The sequence below is a fragment of the Ambystoma mexicanum genome, chromosome 5p, assembly GCF_040938575.1.
Source record: "Ambystoma mexicanum isolate Mex_15411 chromosome 5p, UKY_AmexF1_1, whole genome shotgun sequence".
In the NCBI taxonomy this organism is placed as follows: Eukaryota; Metazoa; Chordata; class Amphibia; order Caudata; family Ambystomatidae; genus Ambystoma; species Ambystoma mexicanum.
Genome location: NC_090930.1, coordinates 769,627,243 through 769,647,587, shown reverse-complemented (window position 1 = coordinate 769,647,587; position 20,345 = coordinate 769,627,243).

Below are 20,345 nucleotides of genomic sequence, written 5' to 3'. Positions count from 1 at the left end.
ATGGTGTTTTCACCAGTATCCCCTTCTTCCAATATGGTGATGTTTAATACGTGTCATTGAACAGAGGCTGATTGTGTATGCACGGTCCACCGTCTGTGAGGAATATCCGCAGACGTCATCACGCATTCGGGTACTTTACTCAGCACGTAACCGGCAGAGAATCAGCAATCTGCTTCTTGCACGGACGCCGTCGGAAAGAGAGCACCACTCATGGACCGGCATCCTGTACGTTGCACAGATGCTGAGGGAAAAGAAAGCATAACTATTGTAGATGTGAGCAAGCAGAGCTATATGAGAGAAGCTAGGGACATCAAACTCAGTGTGACAAGACAGAGGGTCATTTTTTGCATTTTTGTTTACCTTTTCGAGCCATTTGACACTGGTTTGTGGCGGGGACGAATATTTCCATACACGGGTATTTTGCCATAAAAACCGTGGAAGAAAAGCACAGTGGGCTATTGCGTGATTAACGAGCTGACAACAGTCGGTAAACTTGTTTTTACCATATAACGACTGATGGCGGGGGTTCCTCGCTATCTGATAACAATGTTTCATGCTTGAATGTCTCGGTTTATTTTTAGCAATCAGGGAAGTGGGGAACACAGAACATTAAGGGTGCTTGCCGTTGCCAAGCCCTGGATGGACTACACAGCTGACCTGAATTAAAAACCAAGGAGTGTTTGCACATTGGGACGCATACCTGCTTCTTGCTTTCCCACAGCACTGCGAGCGCTGCTCTTGCTGGGAAAGCTCTTTTGTTTCCAGCGCCCTGCTTCCTGGAGGAGGCGGGACCGATTGGCTGCACGTGACCAATCACGTGACCTTACTCGAGGATAAGAACTCGCTCGAGCCGACCTTGCGGTGTGACCTGAATTAAAAACCAAGGAGTGTTTGCACATTGGGACGCATACCTGCTTCTTGCTTTCCCACAGCACTGCGAGCGCTGCTCTTGCTGGGAAAGCTCTTTTGTTTCCAGCGCCCATGCTTCCTGGAGGAGGCGGGACCGATTGGCTGCACGTGACCAATCACGTGACCTTACTCGAGGATAAGAACTCGCTCGAGCCGACCTTGCGGTGTGACCTGAATTAAAAACCAAGGAGTGTTTGCACATTGGGACGCATACCTGCTTCTTGCTTTCCCACAGCACTGCGAGCGCTGCTCTTGCTGGGAAAGCTCTTTTGTTTCCAGCGCCCTGCTTCCTGGAGGAGGCGGGACCGATTGGCTGCACGTGACCAATCACGTGACCTTACTCGAGGATAAGAACTCGCTCGAGCCGACCTTGCGGTGTGACCTGAATTAAAAACCAAGGAGTGTTTGCACATTGGGACGCATACCTGCTTCTTGCTTTCCCACAGCACTGCGAGCGCTGCTCTTGCTGGGAAAGCTCTTTTGTTTCCAGCGCCCTGCTTCCTGGAGGAGGCGGGACCGATTGGCTGCACGTGACCAATCACGTGACCTTACTCGAGGATAAGAACTCGCTCGAGCCGACCTTGCGGTGTGACCTGAATTAAAAACCAAGGAGTGTTTGCACATTGGGACGCATACCTGCTTCTTGCTTTCCCACAGCACTGCGAGCGCTGCTCTTGCTGGGAAAGCTCTTTTGTTTCCAGCGCCCTGCTTCCTGGAGGAGGCGGGACCGATTGGCTGCACGTGACCAATCACGTGACCTTACTCGAGGATAAGAACTCGCTCGAGCCGATCTTGCGGCGTTAAGCCCGTGAGGGGTGAAGGGCGCCGACTGTTTGACGACTGTTTAGCGCTGGTGGCGCACATACCCTGGAAAGGTTACTTTTACTGCTGTCAGAGCAGTGATAGCGGATTGGGGTCTGTGGAGTAAGACTTATTTATTTTTATCTATTTTGTTGCATATATAATCACTTGGTTGCTAAACGTGCCGAATGAAAGGTATAACATACACGCTGACATCTGGGATGCCAGCTAATATTGTGATTACAAGAGCCTCTGTGAATCTTAAGCCTGCGACCCCTAAAGCCTCCCCCGTTACTATTCTTAAAAAAAAATTAGGAGGTGCAACTGCTGTGACTCCCGTGAGTAAGAACTCTACTAGTGATATACGAGGATTTTGTACGCTAAGGGGTGACTCAGATTTAACCTTTCCCACGTGTGTTGAAAAACAACCTTTGAGCCCGGTAAATATGGGTGGAGGGATAATCGCACCGCATGTGGGTTCTGTGAATTCAAATGTGTCGATTTCGGACACTATTATTGTAAATGAGATATGCTCTACTCAACGCGACCTCGAGAGAACTGAGGAGTGCCCTTTAATCGATTTAACCACACAAAATTCTGTAGTTGCATGTAGAAACAAACTAAATGATATTAATAAGGAAGTCACTAATGAGGGTGAGAATAAAGATATGCAGGAGGAGATGGAAAATATAACTGCTATAAATAAATCTAATCTGGACGACTCTATTAATGAGATTGTGGTAGATGACCCTGCTTTGTTGGAATCCCCAATTCTCAACGATAGAACCAAGGGCAATGATGGTAGTTTATATGGATCCCCAAGCCTTTTTGATCACCACACACAATGCCCTAGAGATTTGACATCTTCTTTTGTCTATCCTACACCACGTGCACCACACAAAAAGATTGCTCCGAGTGTGGGAATCACAGATGGTAATGGTGGACAAACTGTACACGGCTCACTGGTGGAAATAACGCTGAATGCCATAATTATCTCGATTATGTCCCTTTTTAAATTGTTTGAGACCTTGGATGCAAAGATAAGTCGACAAGCTGTGCAGATTGAATTGATCACCCAGAACCTAGACAAAATATCTCGGTACATTGACTTGGATCATAATAAGTCACCAAAGTCAATGAAAGATATTAAAAATAAAGACTGTGCACAAATGTCATCCGATGTAAAGGGGAAGCATGAGGTGGAGAATGTGGTACCGACTTTACCTATTTTTGAGTCTATTATATGCCCTGTCACATCCAGTGACGATGAGGTGCATTGTAGCCCTTCTAGTAGCGAGATAGTGACTGTGGAAAGTTGTACCTCTGTTAAGGCGAATGCAGATAAAACTGCTGTAGATAACCGAGGTTATGACTTTGGTGTGTATAATATGTTTGACTCAAGAACCAATGTAAGATCCAAAGCTAACACTATAACTAAAAAGAAAACTAAAAACCAGAAGCAGGCCTTGCGACCTTTAAAGGCCGCTACTAATCAATTCCTGAAACGTTTACAAATTACTTCGAAAAGTAAAGAGGTGGGGGGAGGTGGTCTAAAAGTGAATTATACTAATTTAAGACAGGCTAGAGAACCGGTAGCTAGCCAATCTGTGAATGCTGTATCCCATAACGACTATGTTCCACTAAATGATCTAGTGGCTCTGCTTGCAAAAAAAGGTTCCGAGGATCAATTGCGGCTGCAACAAGCTGCTGGTAATATTACAAACCATGAAACATCTTGTATCCCACTGGCTAGTACTATAGTGATAAACCACCCAAAGAATGATGTTATAACAAATACTATAAGTGCGAACCCTCCTCCAGTGAGAGAACCTTCACCGTATATACTAAAAGATATTAGAGAGACCATACAGAACTCGGTTGATGAGTATCTAAGATGGAAACAAGATCAGACCCCTGTGATAAACCCTGTAGTGGAGGGCCGCAAAGTGTCATTCAATAGTAAAACTACAGTGTATTCACCTGATACAATACAAAATATTGAGAGAAACTCGGAACCAAACCAACGATTTGAAATGGAACGGCTAAGTGGGGGAACAGGAAAGAAATTAAAACATGCCCTAGACCCGAAATTATATCACAGATTTATTCTGAAATGCCGCCCTGCTCCCCATATATCCTATGACTTAAACAGAACAAGTGTGTTGATGATATTTGAAGACATTGAAGAGTTAAGAGATATCTCTTCAACTGATATTCAACAAGTTGAATTTTTAAATGAGGAGAAGCTTGACGTTGTCCGATTGTGGATTTCATCCAACCTTGTCAGAAATATTATATGGCAAGCTAGGATGGAATTGTTCACAATGGGTTTTCTGCTAGCAGTTGATCCTACAATCTTATCGACTAACATGAACTATGAACAACTACAGGACCCAAATGATAATATGGCTGGTAGATCCCTAAATATATATCGCAAACAAAACTTACTAGATCAAAATGAGATGGTAGGAGACCTGGGGAAAAATGATCATAGACCGAGTGATAAAAGATCATAATACAAGGAGTGGCGAGATGACATATTGACCCTGGTAAGTTGGAATACCTGTGGTCATGGCCATCTCTCTGCAAAAGATAGCAACGATCTTAATAACTATGATATAATAGCCCTACAAGAGACGTGGCTGGTGGATTGCCCGGTATGGAACAATCATGAAATAGCATTTTTGGCAGCCAGATCAAATAAGAAAGGACGTCCATCCTCTGGGTTACTAATTGCCATTAAAATGGGGAGGGGCCTGTCAATTAGGCCTTGGGCAACCCCGAATATATCCATGCAATTAGTTAAAATTCTCTACCCCGGAGGATGTTTGGCTCTAATTAATATCTATCGTAACCCAATGGGTATCTCGGATAAAATCTTCATCAAAGAACTGGAGAATTTCTTCAACTTGATTCTTATGACTTCTGAAATAACAAATGTCATTCTTGTGGGAGATCTGAATATGCAATGTCTGACAGACAAAAAATCACAAAAACGCCGCATAAATGAAATATGGGCGGATTTGATGTGTGAGCGTAATATGCTGATGCTTAACGGTGCGATACCTGGTGACACACCTGCTAGTGAGACGTGGCGTAGAGGACTTAGTAGCTCCACAATTGATTATATTTATACGGACAAAGCAATGTTTCAAAACATTGCTTCATTTAAAGTGTTAACACAGACTGTGAGTGATCATCATATGCTAACCTTGAAATGGAACTGCTACAAAGAACCATACAATCTAGAAAAAGAGCGGTATGCCACCAATTTGATAATAAATAATTCAAGAATAAGGTTTAGGTGGAACAAATCTACCTTGAATGAGTTGAATGAGGAGTTGCTGGGTGAACAGATGGGGAACAGCGGGGTAGAAGAACCATACAACGTCACACTCCAAATGTTCAAACTGCACTCTTCAACACGAACTCATGTGTACTTTGCACCTAGACATAGTGCTGACGATCAGGTTCGGAAACGTAAAACCTTACTGAGACGAGAAAAGAGAATGGCATTATCACTGCCGGTGAACATCAGGTTCGAGGTCATTCGTTCACTTCAACGTGCATATATGGCTTGGATTCGTACTCGTCGATGTATTCTTTACCAGTCTGATGGTGAAGAAATGCTTAAGGTGATTATGTCAAAAAATACAGCCCAAATTTGGGCGTTGCTTAATGCTGCTAACCATTTGGAACAGGGCCCGGTTCAGATAAACGGTGTAACTGAAACACTATGGATCAACTACTACACGGAACTATATGCTGACCCTGAAGTCAGACAAAACAGCCCCGTGATACCATGTAATAGCATGGAATTATTACAAATATCAAGAGAAGATATATTAGGATTTATCCTTAGAGCATCCAACTCAAGGGCCCCAGGACCTGATGGGTTAACCAACTACATGATGAAGCAGCATCCGGAACAATGGGCTCTGATCCTATACAATATCTTTACTTATGCCCTACAATCTAACAGTATCCCAAAGTCTTGGAAATCCTCTGTGGTAGTGCCCATCTTCAAAAAAGGTGACAGGTCTAAACCGGCGAATTATAGACCGATCGCACTCTTGGATATACCTGGGAAAATCTTTTGCAGGTTTATTTTACGGGACTTTAACAATTGGGTAAAAACTTGTGACAAGCAAGATCCGCATCAAACAGGGTTTATACGTGGCATGGGAACATCTATAAATCTGTTATCAATAACAGCTTTAATACAGCATCATAACCTCCTGAAACAACCATTATTTTTTGTGTTCGTCGACTTTAGAGCGGCGTTTGACTCAGTGGTTAGATCAATATTATTTGACAAATTAACCAGAGAAAAGTGCCCTACATACTTAATTAGTTTGATAAGTATGTTACATTCAGAGACCAGCATACGAGTGAGGCTAAATCTACAAGGCCTACTATCCACTAATATTCCAACTTATAGGGGTCTCAGGCAAGGCTGTATACTTGCGGCCACTTTGTTTAATTTTTTTATTGCTGATATATGTAAAGCTTTCAAAGAGGTTATTTCTGATGCGCCGAAATTAGCAGGCAAAGCAGTTGCAGCTCTACTATATGCTGATGATTTGGTTTTGATTTCGAAAACCCCTCATGGCCTACAAAACCTGCTCGATGCACTTGCTAGATATGTCACTGAGAATAAGTTAACCGTGAATATGAATAAAACAAAGATAATGGTCTGTAACCCGAACTCAAGTGGTACCCTAAACAAGAAACAAAAAGCGTTAAGGTGGTGTTTACAAGACCATATACTAGAGATAGTTCCACAATATATTTATTTAGGAGTTATTATTGATGGAGCAAGTAATAAAGCATATCTACTAAGTCTCAATCAGAAGTTGAACATGATGATCTCACAAGCTTTAATTATTCAAACCAAATATGGTAAATTCACTATTACACCTGCCATAACATACTTCAAACAGAAAGTGGTTCCGGTATTACTCTACGGAGCGGAAACAAAACCGTGTATAATGAGAAACACATGGTTACGCTTTGAGAGTAAATTCTGGAAACGCATCCTGGGTTTACCAAAATGTGTACCTATGTCTTGGGTCAGGTATGAATTGGGGTTAATATCATTACATGCACGCTATATCTGGCAAATGATTTCATTGTACAGAAAATGTATTTTGGCGCCCGGTAGGCATAAATTGATTAATACCCTTGCTGATTATGTGTTTACGACTAATGATCAATATATGGTGAAATGGCGGCATACTATAATTGAAGCCTTGGCCGAAGCGGATCTTTCCCTTGATGACCTCCTTACAAATCCAGACAGGGCCAAAACTAAGATATTTCAGTATGATTGGTTACGCACGAGGGAGATTTGTCTGAAGTATCATGATTTCCCCAAAAATGCATACCTGCTTAAAAGGCATAGTATTGTGGAACCATATTTATTTAGATCACCTTCAACTGATCATAGAAGACAATTTTTAAGAATACGCTTTAACTTATGTGAAACAAGGGATCTGAAAGCCAAAAGGAAAATGATAATGAAGGAAGATAATCTATGCCGTTTCTGTAAGATAAATGATCAACCTGAAACCCTACGGCATCTCCTTACAGAATGTCAAATCCTTAAACAGCAGCAGGAGCTCTATTTTAAACCACTGCTATATGAAAACACCCATATTACAACAGAATCTCTTTGGTGGTTGATCTATTGCGGGCACACCACCGCTCTAAGGCTCGCTACCATTGCTCTTGTGAAGGATTTGAGACTGGATATTGATCAAGAACTGACAGAACCCAAGATCTAACTATTATGATAACCATTAGTGAGGGATATATGTATAGATACGTTTGTATATGTGTACTTTTTATGTGTACCTTTTATGTGTATTTTATGTGTGTATTTTCATGTATTTCTTGTGTGCACTTTTTATGTGTACCTTTTATATACAATACTACAATTTTATAAATATGAATGAAGATGAAATATTAATGAGATATTGTAAAGTTGATTTAGTTCAGCTATAACAATAAAAAAAAAAAAAAAAAAGACTACACAGCTCTAGAGAAGAACAAATCACCCACAATCTTCAACAAAGGATTGAGGGGTAATTGTATCAATTTGTCATATACTAAACAGACACAGACAAATGTGTGCGACATACTAGCCTAATATGTAGGTTATTTTGATAATGGATGGATGCTAAAGTGAATAGCCCAGATGGTTTGGACTTAATAATCAAAGCTAGGAGTGGTATTGACCCCCTCTTGACCAGAGAGATTGGTCTATTTTAGTAGAATTGTGCCCCTGAAGTATATGTAGGCTATTATGACAACAGATTAAGGCTTTAAATGCCAAGGAGAGCAGCCCATATGTGTTGGATCTAATAATTAAAGACAGGAGTGGTATTGGTTCCCTCCTAACCAGAAAGACTGGTCTATTTCAGTGGAATTGTGTCCCTGAAGCGTTGTTTTCATTGGTATTAATTACTGTCCTTCCGTTCAAGACGATGAGAGGTTAAGTTTAGTGGTGCACCCATATATACCTGACATGACACAAATAGGATCCACATGGTAATAATGAGGTTTTATATTTTGTTTTTGATTTTAGATTTATTGGAATACAACAGGTTTCTGTGATGCTACACGTTGAACACGACTATGTGATGAAAATTATAAGTGCCCTGAAGACAGCAACAATAAGAGATGCGATTACTATTAATTTGATTGCATTATTATCAGTAAATATTGGTACTAGAAACACATATAAAGTGTTGGCACATTGTTTCTCCTTTAAATAGAGGGAGGGTCTAAGGTATAGCTTTGAAGTAGACAGAATCAGTTGTTCCACAAGTAGACAAAAGAGAAACTAACAAACTGTTCGTCTCGCTTTTGTGATGCTTACACATCAGTAAGATACACTGTTGGGGTGTGTGTTTTGTAGCTGTAAGATTCAGAAGAGTGAATCATGAACATGTTTCTTTTGACGCACTTGTTTGTTCATTGAATTGTGTTCTATGAATAATAAAATATGTATATTGTTTGAAAATCCATGAGGTCTACCTAAATTTATGTTAAATAGGTGGAGATAAATGTGTCAGGGTGGGCCCGAGAACTGATTCAGAACGTGAAGGAAGGAAGCTGTTTTTGTGGGAATTTGTATACAAACAAGTTAACATACATCTCGCTTTACCAAATACAATACCTAAATTACCTATGGCGTCAAAAGAACAAGCCTTTAACCCTTTAGCTTTAAATGTGTGCTGAGACACATAGCCATAGTAGATGCACTCTCCCAACTTTCAGGACAATCAATGCTCTCAGGTGATATACTTTTTTAAATTTTTTTATTGTGATGTAGTATAAACAATGTAAAATAAAATTTGACTTTTCACAAACATTCCACATACAATACTTTAGAACTAAAAAAGAAAATAGGAAATACAAATACATTATTCCAGTGTTAATAAAATAATTAATAATACAGTTGATTTCAATAAATTAATATCCCGCAGTACTTTTACCCCCTCCATGGTAAGAAAAACCTTGTGTCCTGATGCCAATCTATTCCCAAAATAGTCTGTCTCAATCCACCAAGGATGAGGGGCAAATCTTGCCAATCTTTGCATTCTTAATTCAACAGTACCAGCACAGTCAATCATCAAATGTCTTAGGGTTTGTTTCTCATTTTTCATCACTGCTTGGGCAATTTGGAGTCACAATGAAGATTGCCCATGCTAACTGCACTGGTCAGTCTTGATTATATTAAAGACAAGGAGGCAAGCGTTATGCTTTATCTTTCTTTAATTGCCACCAATAAAGCATTTTAAAACTTCTACATTTAAACCAACATATTTTCTATTTGAGGTAACAAAAAGTAAAACTTCTAGCATAAGGTTTTAAATTCCAGTTGCTGAGGCTCAGAACTGCCTAAAACTGCAGATCCCTTGAGCCTCTCCTTTCCTGGTAGTAAGAGAGGCTATGTGCTCTCCACCTATCCGGTGCCTACTTGCCCTATAAGAACCTCCAACCCTGGGTGCATTCCTCTTTCTTGACTGCAACATAATCCAACGTCAACTCTCAACAAACGAAACTCTTAACTTCCATTGGTGAATAACGCTGCTTCCCCAGCTCTTGTTATCTTATGGTCCAACGGGACAACTTGCTTCGCCCTGGTGCGTTGCCACTGACATGCTCAAGCCGACTTCTGCTCATCCCCTAGGAGAGAGATAAAAGCGTCATGAGGGTGGGAATGCAAAATCTCGTCACAAAAGCAGTGATACAGATCTGACACATACTGGAATCATTTACTTTCGCATTCAGCTGGGTGGGATATAATGCTTGCCTCCTTGTCTTATTTACTTTCGCATTCAGCTGGGTGGGATATAATGCTTGCCTCCTTGTCTTTAATAGAATCAAGACTGACCAGTGCAGTTAGCATGGGCAATCTTCATTCTATGGCAAGACGGAGGCAAGCATTATGCTTCTTCAAAGCTCGCCACCACTCTATTAGTCATGTCTGACACAGGCTTAAAATAGAACGTTTTAAACGTGGATTCTGATGACCAATCGGCTGCTTTCATTATATCTTGTAAGGATACACCAGCCAAAAACGCTCTAGAGGCCATTGCGCCATGCAATGAATGCGCGCCAAACAAGGTTAGATCTATGCCTGCCCACTGCATCACTTCTCTCACCCATCTGGCTATTGTAGCTGGAGCTATCGTGTGATAGGGCTTCCTACACGCAATCAGCAGTTGGGGTAACGCCTGGCGGCCTAATAAGCGTTGTGGCTGCTTCATAGTCCTTGATGCACTGTGCCACGCACAGTTTCCTGTTGTTTGGGAAGTATGGGTAAGAGATTACTCTGGTATCGGTCTTGGTTCTCTGTACTATGGTAAAAGCTACTCCCTCCAGGTAGAATATCTTCCTGTCTATCTCCAGGGCTTTCACATCTGAAACCCTTCAGCACGCTGTCAAACAAAGCAACATTGCTAACTTGCCAGAGGGCTGCGAGCGGGAGAGTCTCTGGTTCCCTGGTCATTTCATGAACAATTGCAGGACGTCCCGCAAATCCCATAGGCTTGCGTACTTGGGCTCTGGAGGCCTTCTCAATTTGATTCCTCTAAGCAACCAGTGAACTGCTGGATGCTCTCCTACTGGATTACCCTCTACTTTGTCGTGACCTGCGGACAAGGCGGATCTATATACTCGCAGAGTTCTATATGCACATCCCTCTTGGAATTTAGCCGTTAGGAAATTCAGAATGTGCACAACAGTTGCTCAAATGAAATCCAGCTGCTGGTCTGTGCACCAATGCGTCCATGCATCCCATGATGAACTATAGCTCCTAAGGGTGGAAGGCGCCCAGGAGTGCCTGATACAATCTGCAGCAAGCTGCGAAAGGCCGGGCAGTTACCATCTCTTCCTCAAATTCTGCACGCCAATAGGCGTAGGGAGCCCATTTGCACCAAAGGGTGGACTTGGCCGGTTGGGTTGAGGAGGAGGTCCGGGTTATGCGGGACTATCCTCGGAAAATCAGAGGAAAGTTCCATCGCTAATGAAATACAGGGCTGGGATTTCCAGAGTGGGACTATTAACACTAACTCCGCCTGCGCCCTGCAGGCTTTTGCTATAGTCCTCATGATCATGATGAATGGCGGGAATGCATAGTGTACAGCCCCCACCCAAGACGGAGAAACGCATCTGTTCCTGCGAGTGTCCGTGATGTCCGCAATTAACCAAAATGGGGGTGTCCTAAGGACACTCTACCTGTTCATAATGTCCACAAGCAATATGGAACTGTTCTTAGAACACACTCATCCGGAATGTCTGCAATTAACCAAAATGACAGTGTTCTAAGGACACTATATCTGTCCGTACTGTCCACAATCGAGATGGAACTGTTCTTAGAACACACTCTGTGTCCGGAATGTCCGCAATTAACCAAAATTGCGGTGTACTAAGGACACTAGACCTGTCTGTACTGTCTGCAAGCAAGATGGAACTGTTCTTAGAACACATTTGGTGTCCGGAATGTCCGCAATTAACCAAAATGGAGGTGTCCTAAGGACACTATACCTGTCCGTACTGTTCGCAAGCAAGATGGAACTGTTCTTAGAACACATTCGGTGTTCAGAATGTCCGCAAATTAACAAAAATGGAGGTGTCCTAAGGACACTATACCTGTCCGTACTGTCTGTAGAACATCTACAAACATGCGCACCACACCCATAAGTCCTACGAACATTGCGCCTGTTCATAAATGTCCGTCTCATGTGTGTCGCACTTTTAATTAGTTTGAGGACCAGAACACTGTCTGTAGAATAGCTGCGCGCATGCGCACGACCGTTCCTACGAATTTGGTGTCCTGCCGACACCCGTCCCATTCATGGACATGTTCGTGACGTCATCATGTGACCGCACCCATGCTGAGCATGTGTCCTGATTTGCGGACACTGTCTGGGACCCCAAACATTTTAAAAATACTTTTTTTGGACAATCCAAGGGATTTTACAGTAAAGATTCCAGACAAAGACCCTGGCTTTCTACATACATTTTGGAACTTTTTGAGCTTTTTTGGGGTGTTCGATCTGTCTGCGGAAAGTGCGGCCGTCCACAGAGCGTGCACCAGCACCCCTATAAAAGGCCACACCCCAGAGCTGATCCTCATGGTGCTTCTGGCTACCTGACAGAGCATTGTCTATCCAGCACTGCAGAGTAACCTAACAGATTGACTTGTTTTTCCTGCTTTTGCTGCTTTTCTTCCTGATTCCTGATGGCATCTCAAATTGCTTCAGCCTCATCATCAGCACCCCCATCCCCTCCACCACCACCACGTCCCCAAGGACCTGAAGAGGGGAACAGGCATGAGGATGTAGAGGAGGAGGATGAAGAGGATGAAGAGGATGAGGTAGTGGAAGTCCCTACTACCAGCACTTGCTGTGAGTCTTGGGTATGGCGGCTGTTTACCATTCATGGTGATGTGCCAAAAGCACATGCGAACAAGGTCATCTGCAACCAGTGCAAAATGGTACTGAGTCGTGGGAGACCTGGTTCGTACAGCTTTAGTACGACATCCATGAAGCGACACTAAGGTCTTTCCACGGTGGGGCCGTTCGCAAGGTTGTACCTTGTGATAAACATAGTAGGTAGAGTTCCTTTACAAAATCCTCCGTTTCCGCTCACATCACCACAAGAGACACTCCTGTGGGACAGCCCATCTCTCCAGCTGCCTCACAGGTCATCCATGATGCTGTTGACCCTTACCTTTTGAGGGTCACAATATTGTGTATGTACTGCAATGCACAGGGGGAGAATCTTCGGAGTGCTTTCAAGACTGCGGTCACGGAGCATGAGAAGAACTGCCCACGACCTGAATAATGCCCACCCTACATCTTCCTATCTCCACCTGCCCTTTCTTATCCCCGTGGTTGGTGTCCCTTCCTTACCCTCATTTCCCCTCCTTTCCTAGTGTGTCGTGTGTAAAAAAACAAAAAATATATAAAACAACAAACCCCCCCAAAAAAAGGCTCTTTTCAGAGCTGCCTTTCACAGTTTAAAAATAGAAGTGGTAAATAAATGAAGCAGGGCCCTGTGCATTTTTTGGGAGTCCGCGGACTGTTCGGGGACATCTTAAATTTTGGGGTGCTGCATTATCAGAACCATTGCACTTTTCTCTAGGAGGAAGTGGTGGCTCTGAAAAGATCATTTTGGTGGTGTTTGTTTGTGTTTGAAAAACTTCAAATGGTCAACACCTACTGCAAAATGGATGCCTGTAATTCCAAAAAGTTCACAATGCATTTTGTACATTTCTCAGAAAAATCTGATTGCCAGCATTAGACTCCATGGGCCTCATTCCGACCCTGGCGTTAACCAAGGCGCCATTAGCGCCTTGGTTGACGCCGTTATTTTTCCGACTCCGCCATGGTGAATGGCGGAATTACCAGCCCATTCCAAGGTTGGCGGGGGTGGTAATTCCCCATTCACCATGGGCCCTTCCCCATGCCGCAATTAGCTCCTAGGTCCCTTTGCGGGTTGGTTTTTTAACACCTGCAAAAAGCAGGCGTTAAGTACCAACCCGCAAAGGGAACTCGGAATAGGGTGGTAAGGGTTTAACGGCACCGATCTCGTTACCGGTGACCGTTACCCCTTACCGCCATACTCGGAATGACCCCCCATCTCTGCGAAAAATGTATGTGCTACGAAACATAATGGGCCTCATTCCGACCCTGGGGTTAACCAAGGCGCTATTAGCGCCTTGGTTGACACCGTTATTTTTCCGACTCCGCCATGGTGAATGGCGGAATTACCGCCCCATTCCAAGGTTGGCGGGGTCGGTAATTCCCCATTCACCATGGGCCCTTCCCCATTTCCATGTTTGGCCCATAGGGCTCAATGGGAATGGGGAAGGCGCTAATTACGGCACCGTAAATTACGGTGCCGTAATTAGCTCCTAGGTCCCTTTGCGGGTTGGTTTTTTAACGCCTGCAAAAAGCAGGCGTTAAGTACCAACCCGCAAAGGGAACTCGGAATAGGGCGGTAAGGGTTTCAAGGCACCGGTCTTGTTACCGGTGACCGTTAACCCTTACCGCCCTACTCAGAATGCCCCCTAATATTTTCATTGTGAAAAGAGGACATGACAACATCTCTTAAAAAGGCACAAACAGCCTTATTGACATTGCACCTCACTTTCTCCATTTGTGGACCAAATGAAGAAGAACGCAGCCACATTTGTCTCTGCACAATACAAGAAATAATTACTTGGGAATTTGGAAACATGTCCATGACCTTCCCAAGTCCTTCTTTCATTGCAAATTGCAAAGAAATTCCATCACAGGTCCTAAACTGTTCCCTCCACAATGATTTATAATTATGTCTGAATGATGCTGTGTCCCCAAAGTAGCACAGAGAGGTACCATATCCAGCCACTTCCTTCCACGCACACCATGCCAGCGCACTTCCAGATGAGGGAATCCAACATCTGCAGCTACTCCACAGCGTTCTGCATGCACCTCCAACCAATGTATCCATGAGTCTCCCAAAATCCAGATAATCTGTTTTCTAAAACACACAGCTATAGCTATCTGTTCTTCTCTCAGGAAAAAGACTTCCTAACAAACTCTGTCCTTACACAAACACACCCAGTAAACTTTATTGGCCAATCCCTTGCTCCATTCTTTCTCATTTGCATACATCTCTACCCCAAAATCTCTGTATGTAATACGCGGTATTCTGTGCACGACTGCCATGTCCGCGGACATATCGAAAATATGAGCGTGGTGAATTTAAATTTAAATAGTGTGCCATATTTCCCTTTTGAGGTTGGCTCTGAAAAGAGCTGTTTTTTGGGGGGGTTTTGCAGATGCTTGACATAAACCTGTTATTTTGTATTTTTTTCTTACTTTACTCATAAAATCTTCACATAAACTTCTCCAAAGCAACCCTTACATTCCAAAACAGCATGGCATTTCTCGTAAAAGATAAAGAAATGCCATCTACGTTAAAATAAACAGCATTACTGGAATCAATATTCTCATTATTAAAGAAGAACATACCAGCTCTAAGCATGAAAGCACACATGCCTCAGTTGATTGCACACCTAGCAATGTTTTGCTGAGGACAAAAAACAGAACTATTGTCCCATATTACCCTTGGTACTAATCCAGAAAAAATAACTTTGGCATTTGGAAGAATTTTCATTACTGCTTGAACCAAGTGTTCCATATCTGCCAACAAAGTAGGGGCACTGACATAGCCTAAATGCAAACCACCACCATGCAAAACTACCACATGGGGACTGTTCATCCTGCCCATATCTTCACAAACTTGTACAATTCCTTGGCAATTGCAATCAGGCACAGTGCTCCTCACCACCTCCACTCCTTTAACATCGAAATTGTTTGCCACATGTCTGCATTGAGCATACTGTTGTAAACCATGCACAAACATATCTCCAACCACCAACACCCTGACTTTCTCCACCTCTGCCATCTTCACTACACACAGCCTCTTTCAACACAAATCCACAACCTCAACACCTGATTGGCTAATCCCTACAGTCCCCTTTCCATGCTGGTTTTGCTGGAAAACCCCAGATGTGGCACGTCCTGTCTGCGGACAGCCGCGGTGTCCGCAGAGCGCATAACTCTTAGACAATTCTTCTACCCTTTCCAATTCACTCTTTGTACCATACCCTCATTGGATACAGCTAAGCAGTCACACAACCATCCACCAATCACACCCAAGACCTCTACATCTAACTCCATAATCAGAGTTCAGCACTTAAATGTGCTGTTGATCACTCTGAGTACAAGTCTCATATCATTGGAAAGCACCTACTACAAAAACTACTGTACAAGTCTCCAAGATTTCTACTTGAAACTGCATGCATATCCACATGCATGAATACAAACTACAGGTATGCATATTTGATGCAGAGTATATGTACAACTCTTATAAATACATACAACCAGAGTAACTGCCACTTAACCTGTACAACGTATAAAATGAACTTACTATTATTTTTCCCATCTGCTATAATGAACTGTCACTTCTAAACCTGTCTGCTTTCTAAATTATTTTTTTACACACACAACTATCTAAAAAATTATAAAATTAAAAGATGGCAGAAATAACAGTATAATTGTAGAAAAACACTTATAGGGTAATTCATAGAATTTCGCAGAAAAGTGTCGCAAGCGGCTGGCGCAGAGTGTCCGCGTGCGATTGTCTGCGCCAGGCACGTGCGCTAAAACCGATTTCCGTGCACAGCGTATTCATGGATTTTAGGCTCCCAAACCAGCCGTGGCGCAGAGAATCGCAGCGACCCTGCAGCAGCGCCAGTAACGCCCCCAAGAACGCCCTCGCGCAAGGAAAAGCCATCAAAATCGCTAAATCATTGCAAAGGGATGCGCTAACCCTGGACCAGTTCACCGGGCTGGCAAACAGCAAACGCCAAGCGGGGAACGTGTATTTCAGGGGTGCGCGGGAAGTTCCACACGCGATTAGCCCCGTGCAAGCAGGGTACGTGTATTCCATGGGTGCGCTGGAAGTTCCACACGCGATTTCAGCAGGGTACGTGTATTCCAGGGGTGCGCGGGAAGTTCCACACACGATTTCAGCAGGGTACGTGTATTTCAGGGGTGCGCGGGAAGTTCCACACGCGATTGGCCCAGTGCGAGCAGGGTACGTGTATTCCATGGGTGCGCGGGAAGTACCACACGCGATTTCAGCAGGGTACGTGTATTCCAGGGGTGCGCGGGAAGTTCCACACGCGATTCCAGCAGTGTACGTGTATTCCAGGGGTGCGCGGGAAGTTCCACACACGATTCCAGCAGAGTACGTGTATTTCAGGGGTGCGCGGGAAGTTCCACACGCGATTTCAGCAGGGTACGTGTATTTCAGGGGTGCGCGGGAAGTTCCACACGCGATTGGCCCAGTGCGAGCAGGGTACGTGTATTCCATGGGTGCGCGGGAAGTACCACACGCGATTTCAGCAGGGTACGTGTATTCCAGGGGTGCGCGGGAAGTTCCACACGCGATTCCAGCAGTGTACGTGTATTTCAGGGGTGCGCGGGAAGTTCCACACGCGATTGGCCCAGTGCGAGCAGGGTACGTGTATTCCTTGGGTGCGCGGGAAGTTCCACACACGATTTCAGCAGGGTACGTGTATTCCAGGGGTGCGCGGGAAGTTCCACACACGATTCCAGCAGAGTACGTGTATTTCAGGGGTGCGCGGGAAGTTCCACACGCGATTTCAGCAGGGTACGTGTATTTCAGGGGTGCGCGGGAAGTTCCACACGCGATTGGCCCAGTGCGAGCAGGGTACGTGTATTCCATGGGTGCGCGGGAAGTTCCACACGCGATTGGCCCCGTGCAAGCAGGGTACGTGTATTTCAGGGGTGCGCGGGAAGTTCCACACGCGATTGGCCCAGTGCGAGCAGGGTACGTGTATTCCATGGGTGCGCGGGAAGTTCCACACGCGATTTCAGCAGGGTACGTGTATTCCAGGGGTGCGCAGGAAGTTCCACACGCGATTTCAGCAGGGTACGTGTATTTCAGGGGTGCGCGGGAAGTTCCACACGCGATTTCAGCAGGGTATGTGTATTTCAGGGGTTCTGGGGAGTACTACACGTGAATTGGCCGTGTGGGACCTCCCAGGTGTACGCTCCACAACCTCCACGGCCCCTGCAGGCAGCCCACACCACGGGGGACTACCCTGCACCCCTGCTCATGTCCCGCAGGCAGCCCATCCACCATGGGCATGCCCCCCAGCCAACCCACATGTCACCTTGCACTACTGATCAACAATGCATGTCTCCCACCACCCCCACCCCCAGCAGTGCAGGGGCAGCCTCCACTAGGCCCCCACTCATGTCAAACCACCACCCCCACCCCCCAGCCACAAGGGGCACCCTCCACCAGGCCCCCACCCATGTCCCCTATCACCCCGACCCCCCAGCAGTGCAGGGGCACCCTCCACCAGGCCCCCACTCATGTCTCCCACCACCCCCACCACCCAGCAGTGCAGGGGCACCCTCCACCAGGCCCCCACTCATGTCTCCCACCACCCCCACCCCCCAGCAGTGCAGGGGCACCCTCCACCAGGCCCCCACCCATGTCTCCCACCACCCCCACCCCCAGCCACCAGGGGCACCCTCCACCAGGCCCCCACTCATGTCTCCCACCACCCCCACCCCCCAGCAGTGCAGGGGCACCCTCCACCAGGCCCCCACTCATGTCTCCCACCACCCCCACCCCCCAGCACTGTGGGGCACCTGCCAGCAGGCCCCCACCCATGTCCAACTCATGTTCCCCACCACCCCAACCCCCCAGCACTGTGGGGCACCTGCCAGCAGGCCCCCACCCACGTCCAACTCATGTTCCCCACCACCCCCAACCCCCAGCACTGTGGGGCACCTGCCAGCAGGCCCCCACCCATGTCCAACTCATGTTCCCCACCACCCCCACCCCCCAGCACAGTGGGGCACCCTCCACCAGGCCCCCACTCATGTCTCCCACCACCCCCACCCCCCAGCAGTGCAGGGGCACCCTCCACCAGGCCCCCACTCATGTCTCCCACCACCCCCACCCCCCAGCAGTGCAGGGGCACCCTCCACCAGGCCCCCACTCATGTCTCCCACCACCCCCACCCCCCAGCAGTGCAGGGGCACCCTCCACCAGGCCCCCACTCATGTGTCCCACCACCCCCACCCCCCAGCCACCAGGGGCACCCTCCACCAGGCCCCCACCCATGTCCCCTATCACCACCACCCCCCAGCAGTGCAGGGGCACCCTCCACCAGGCCCCCACTCATGTCTCCCACCACCCCCACCCCCCAGCATCCAGGGGCACCCTCCACCAGGACCACACTCATGTCTCCCACCACCCCCACCCCCCAGCCACCAGGGGCACCCTCCACCTGGCCCCCACTCATGTCTCCCACCCACCCCCACCCCCCAGCCACCATGGGCAGCCCCCACCAGGCCCCCACTCATGTCCCCCTGCACCCCCACCCCCCAGCCACCATGGGCAGCCTCCACCAGGTCCTCACAATCCCCAATCATGTGTGTTATGGTCAGCCTCCACAGCCAAAAAACCCTACCAAGTAACCCATTCACCCACATGGAAATGGAAATTACATGTTACACCCCCAATGTTCATAAAGCTAATGAACCCATGTCCGTCACACACAATGGTTGCAATTGAATGGGAAAACACCCAACATGACATGCATGAAACCAATGAGATGATACCACACAGTGAAGTATGAAAACAAAATTGTATTAAAAAAAATAAGAATGCAAAAGAAATGAAACAAACTACAATGGCAATGAAAAAAAGATAAGCTGCATGTCCGTTTAAAAAAATAAAAACACCAAATCCTAATCCAAAAAAATGTTGTCCAAAGTCAAATGAAAAATAAAATCAATCCAATGAAGAACTATGTACAAAACTTCCAAGGGTCCATGAGCCCAACTGAACAAAGGAAACCTACAAAAAAAACCTAACTAAAATGCAACTATATACAAAAAGTGGAGCAGTGTCCGTCGACTCCAAATCATAAGAACAAACAAAGGAAACCTAAAACTAAAGAACTTTATACAAAGGCGGCGGGCAAGTCCAGCGGATCACTCCGTGGTGTTCCGGGCCAGGGCATCATCGAACTCCTGTTCGATGTCCCGGAGGCGGTCCTGTTCCATGGCCCCGAGGGTCCGCAGGGACGACGCCGTGTCCTCCTCCAACCCCCTGCGGATTGCCTCGAGGCACTCGGCCCGCCTCAGGGCCCTCTGCATGGAGTTCTCCGCCCTGACCATTGTGAGCCGCGCCTCTTCCGCCCGCCGCCGCTCCGCATCTATGGCGTGGCCCAACCGCTGCCACACGGAAGACACTCTGTGTCCTGGGTCCTCCTGCCCTCCGGCCGATGCCTGCCCCTCTGATGTCGAAGGCCCCGCGCCTTCATGGCTCCCACCATGTTGCTGCTGCTGCTCTGCCTCTGCCCGTGCACTGCCTCCTGCTGCCTGCACATCCTCCGCCGGCTGGGGTGCAGTCGTAGATGTGGCCACCCCTGCTGGACGTCCGACTCCCGACTGTGGCAGGGATGCCTCCTCCACCAGCCTGGCCGCACCGTCAGAGGCAGCTCCACAGGGCACCCA